The following is a 5,584-nucleotide window of genomic DNA, read 5'->3' on the forward strand; positions in this document are numbered from 1 at the left end:
GGCAGTGGGGTTACAGGGTTAGGGGTCACTGGGTCAGAGGATCTGATATTCGGGGAACATGGACCAGCAGCAGCTAGGGGACACTGGCAAGGGGGCACCTGGAAGGCAGGGGAGTGAGAGAATTGGCAGCGTGCATTCAAAAGACATGGGGCTAGGGACTTTCCTGGCTGTCCAGTGGTGAGTGGTTAAGACTGGGTGCTTCCAACATAGAGGGTACAGGAGGCACTGGTTCCACCTGGTCGGGGAACTAAGATCCCAGATGCCCTGTGGTGAGGCCAAAAAAAGGCATAGGGCTAAGGGGCGTGGAGTTCTGGGATGGGGTGTCCTGAGTTACAGCTTTTAGGGGTCTGGAGTTTGGAGACGTGACGGTCAAGAGGCATGATGATCCAAAGTCATGGGAAGTTAAGGCAGTGGGGACCTGGGAGGTAGAGGGCATAGCAGTCAGGGGCCATGAGGTCAGGGGGTTTAGGGGTAAAGGTCAGAGGTGGTCAGAGGGCCCAGGAGTTGAGAGTTGCATGGGTCCAAATGGGGGGGTGGGGGACACAGAAGGTCCAGGGATTGAGATTCAGAGCCCATGCCAGAGAGTGTTGGGGACGGGCTGGTCTCTGATGCAGATACAACCGCTGGGACAACTACTGTCTGTGAGTGTGTGTACAGGTGAAGGTTGTGTGGAAGGATGCAGGTCTGAGAATGGTTGTGTCCGTGAGTCTGAGAGTGTGTGTGTGAATGCTGTCTGTGAGGGGATGTCTGTGGCCAAGACTGTGGTTGTTGTCTGAGTGTAGGTCCCTGAAGCTCATGGCTAAAGAGAGTGGCGGTGAGTGTGTGTCAGGGAATGCTGCCTGTGAGGATGGGTCTGTGTTTGAGCATGAAACTGTTTTCTTTGAAAGGCCATGTCTATGACTATTGTCTTTGATGCTGTATGTCTGTGTGAGGATGCGGCTGTTGCCTTTGATGGCTGTTGCCCATGACAGTGTGTGTGTGAGAGATACTCAAAACACCATGTCTGTCTAGGAGTGAAGCTGTTGGTGGTGAGGCTGTGTTTCCATGGCTGTTGTTTGTGACAGTGTGTCTGGGTCAGATCATGTGTTGTTGTTGCAGACAGTGTGGGTCTGTGAGTGTTGTTCTGGGAGTGTGTCTGTGTGCAGCCATGGGTCTGTGAGGGTATGTGAGGACATGAGGCTGTTGTCTTTGACGTTGTGTTTGTGTTATTTATGAAGGTGTGATTGTGTGAGAATGTGGCTACTGTCTATGACAGTGCTGACTTATTTGTGAGACTGTGTGTATCAATGTGTAGCTCTTATATAGGCACGAGCACATGGGTGCTGTCTGTGAGGCTGGATCTGCTTGTGAAAGTGTGGCTGTGGTCTGTAAAGTGTGGGTCTGTATGTGTTGTTGGAGAGATTGTACAAGAGGACATTTCTTGAGAGTCCCCAAGTCGGTAGCACTCGCCTGGGAGGGAGTCTGGATGTTGTTGAGGATTGTGTCTGCATGTTTGTGTGACCCTGTACCTGTGCGTGCACAGATGCTGGTGTGTGTCTGAATGTGTGTGTGTGTGTGTGTGTGTGTGTGACACAGTCTAGGTAGGTGAGTCTGTGAAAGAGGTCACTTGAGTGCGATGGAAGTCATTTGATGATGTCCACTCATAAGTGTGATTAAGCTCGTGTGACTGCAGGGACATTTCCTCTGGCCGTGCTAGGTAGACCCACCCCCTCAGTCAGCCTTCACCGGTCCCCAGCTGGCCACTCACCTGGCTCCGTCCTGGAGATTTCAGGGGGCCCCAGGGCCCCACAGGGGGCAGGGGGCAGATGCTGCTCAGGCCTCCTCAGTCCGCCCTGCCCGAGGGAGGGAGGGAAAGTTGAGAAGCTGGCTTGGGATGGGGCTCAGTCCCCTACCTCACCCCTTCTTTGGATATCAGCCAACCCCCCTTCATCTCAGGATCCCTGATGAGAGTCCTGGTTACTATAGCAACTGTTACTAAGGCGATCAGCCACCTGGTTGCAAGGACCTAGGAATGAGTAGGTGTGTTTTGGGAGCATCTGTTGGGGATGTCCTGGCCTCAGAAGGCCATCAGTACCCAAGGGGTTGGTGCGGAGAGGGAGTGGCCTTGCCCTCTAGACACATGTCCAGGGCTGCACACACACATACAGTCACAGGTATACATGCAACTCTGGTCTCCAGTTGTCCCCAGCACCTGGTTATAGCTCTGCACAATTAGTTACATACAGACACAACCACAGCTACACACACGGGATCACACAGATACACATCAACAGTCACAGCCACTGTAAATATCTGGCCACATATCCATGTTCACAGACACACAGTCTCTGCTACAGACCATTTGTCCGCAGGTAAAGAATCCGCCTGCAATGCAGGAGACGCGGGTTCAATCCCTGGGTCAGGAAGATCCCCTGGAAAAGGAAATGGCAACCCACTCCAGTATTCTTGGAGAAGGAAACGGCAACCCACTCCAGTATTCTTGCCAGGAAAATCCCATGGACAGAGGAGACTGGGAGAGGGGCTACAGTCCATGGGGCCGCAAAGAGTAAGACATGACTGAGCAACAAAGCACACACACACATAGAGTGGCAGGCTGCCTGGGCAGCGCCACAAATGTTTGGTCATATCAGCTACTGATATTCGGTCACTTCTCTTTTCTCCGCCACATACAATGAGCCGGGTCCAGGCACACCCACCAGGGCAGCCTGTGAACAACCACACCCAACGAGAGTTGTTTCCTCAGGCACCCATCCAAGATACTCATGTCACAGACCCACCCATGAAGAATCACACCCTGCTGGAGGTCACCTATTAGCACTGAGGCACACTCAGTGTTCACACACAGCTCCCCTGCTGCCTGTCGACATCCGGTCAGGGACGCATGTAGCCATACTAACACACATGTGGTCACACCCAGCCGCAGACACATGTGTCTAGTCATTGACCAGCACACGGCTGTACAAGGCCACCTAACCCCAACTGTATCAGTCACACCAACACTCCTTTTTGGTCACACGCTGTTACACAGTCATACATCCCAGTCAGAGACATACCTTTGGTCACAGTATCAGCCATACTTCTATGGATGGTCCTCCATATGCAACCACACACAGGGACCCTGATGGCCATGGCCCATGCGTTAGAGAGAAACAGGCACACAAACTCAAGACATGCATACAGCCATCCAGAGAAAGATCTCCCTGAGCCCCACTCAGACACAGCCAGACAATTGGTGGCTCAGAGTCACAGTCATATACATTTCAGAAATGGTCATGTATCCAAAGTCCCGCCCCAGGAGTGTCCACATTACCCAGCCATGTATCACAGTCATGGTACATCTATTGCAGTTATCCACCATCCAACTCCCAGCTGTACTATGTCACATCATCCCAGAAAAACACACAGTCTCTTTTCCTGCAAACACATAAGTCACACAGGCAAGTATAGGACCATGTATAATCACAGCCCCATGTGGACAGACACACCATATCTCACACACAGAAACATCAGCACACAATTTCCATTTCACACACCTAGATGGAATACTTACAGCTACATTTACACAGAAGACATGGTTACAGATTGAGACACGTATGCTGTCAGGAGACATTCACTCTGTCACCAAATCATGCAACTTCAACAAAGCAGCCTAGCATGCCTGCAGGGACACACACGCACCCACCCCAAACAGCCACATTGCTACACAATGTGTAGCAGACCACAATCTTACGGACCGTGACACAGACACAGGTATGCAGAGTCACCCAGGGTCACAGACATGCAGGTCACACACGAACATAGAAGTCACAGTCTCATACACACACCCCCACACACACACGCAATCACCTGGGGCCAGCACATATAGACACACCTATAGGTTGAGTCACATGCCATTAAGTAACTCACTATTAATAGTCAGTTTCAGCCTCTTAAGTCAAATACATAACCCAAATCAACTACAAATGCACAGAATCAGTCAGTATCAACACACAGACCTAAATGTAGTCATTTATACAACCCTGATCACATGTATAGATGTGGTTATGAACAGAAACATACAAGTCAAAGTGCCAGCACACAACCTGTCACATAAGCACAATGTGACTTCATATACAAAGGCAGTCATACACCCAAAATTGCAGGCAGAGTTGTGTGTCACACATGTGTTTGTCACAAACACATGTGTGACACACATATAAAATCAGCTAGAGACACAACCACAAAGACTAGAAGTCATTAGAACAGTCGCACATGGACACAGAGTCATAGACACAACTCCACTTACAGTCACAACTCCACCCACATCTTCAGTCAGCCATACACATGCCCAACCCCAGACTCAAGGGATACACTATCACATACCCAGTTAGAGTTACCAAGGGACATACGTGAGGGTCACAAAAGATGTAATCAAAGATACAACCAGAGTCACAACTACGCACACAAACAGAGACGGAATGACAAGTACAGGGTTCTGCACATGGAGCAAGCAGCTGTCATACATACATACATGCACAGTCACACAAGTGCTGGGGTCACACACAAATACAATCACAGGCACTATCAGACACAACCACAAGCATGAAACACACACACGCACGATTCCTCACAGTCCCCAGCAGCAGCTCACACACAGACACACACAGGCAGCCACAGTCACAGAAACACAGGGTCACACTCTTAGCCACCTCCCCATCACTGGCTTCCCCCCCTTCCCCCCAGGTACCACACACAAAGCCGCCGTCACCAGCACGGCAGTCACTGCAGACAGACAGGGCTGTACCAGGTCCCTGGGGAGCCGCCCCCTGGCCCAGCCTGAATCCTGGAGCCTGGGGGGCCAGAACTGAAGAGGGAAGCGGTGGATTGTCTGCGGGTCGAACCCCTCCCAGACAGCTGGGCAGCCCCCGGGACAAAGAGGGTGGCCCAACAGACCTGTGCCCTGGGACCCTTGACCAAGCCTGTTTTTTTTTTGTGGGGTTTGCCTGAAATTCCCATTATTTTATTCAGACTTGAGGGGGATGGGGTCCCAGGCACAGAGACCTTGCTTTGAGAAAGGGATGTTCCTGGGACAGCGCCCAAGTGTGGGGGCGATGCTCTGCCTGGGATGCCTCTGAGGCCTGGGGACAGACTGTGCTTGGAATCCCCCCAGGCCTTGCCTTGGTGGGGAAGCTGTGCTCAGGGACCCCATTCTCAAGACCTTGTCTAGAGGGGTGTTGTGTTCAGAGACCCCCTCAGGCAGGGAGGAGTAACGATTGTCTCTGGTGTGGAATCCCCTCCTAGAGGCTTTGGCTTCCTAAGGAGGTTGTGTCTTAGTCCCCATCCCCAAAATCTTGCCTAGGAAGTTGTACCTAGAAGCTGTCCCCCTGTCCTTGATTTTTTGGAGGGGGAGATCTCTTTCTGGGATCCCTATCTTCAGAACCTGGGCAAGAGAGGGCCTGTGCCCCAGACCTCTGTCTCCCAAGATTCGGCTTGGAGCGGAGCGTATTCCTGGACACCCCCCACCCAGGACCACCCTCTCCAGCCTTGGCACCCTCTCCATCCGGGTGCCGCGGCCCCCTCCCACCCTCCGCCACATCAGCAGCGG

At 52.0% G+C, this 5,584-nt stretch overlaps 1 protein-coding gene across 2 annotated transcripts in view; it reads right to left on the reverse strand.

Annotated features, from left to right (window-relative positions):
* Positions 1-5,584, reverse strand: part of NUMBL (numb homolog (Drosophila)-like) — a 25,293-nt gene that overhangs the window by 19,054 nt on the left and 655 nt on the right. For both annotated transcript variants that reach the window (XM_010849242.1, XM_010849241.1), the window contains exon 2: positions 1,748-1,832. The gene's annotated coding sequence lies outside the window, so the exon portion shown is untranslated. The remainder of the gene's footprint in view (positions 1-1,747; positions 1,833-5,584) is intronic.

The sequence above is a fragment of the Bison bison genome, unplaced genomic scaffold (assembly GCF_000754665.1).
Source record: "Bison bison bison isolate TAMUID 2011002044 unplaced genomic scaffold, Bison_UMD1.0 scf7180017864280, whole genome shotgun sequence".
NCBI lineage: Eukaryota > Metazoa > Chordata > Mammalia > Artiodactyla > Bovidae > Bison > Bison bison.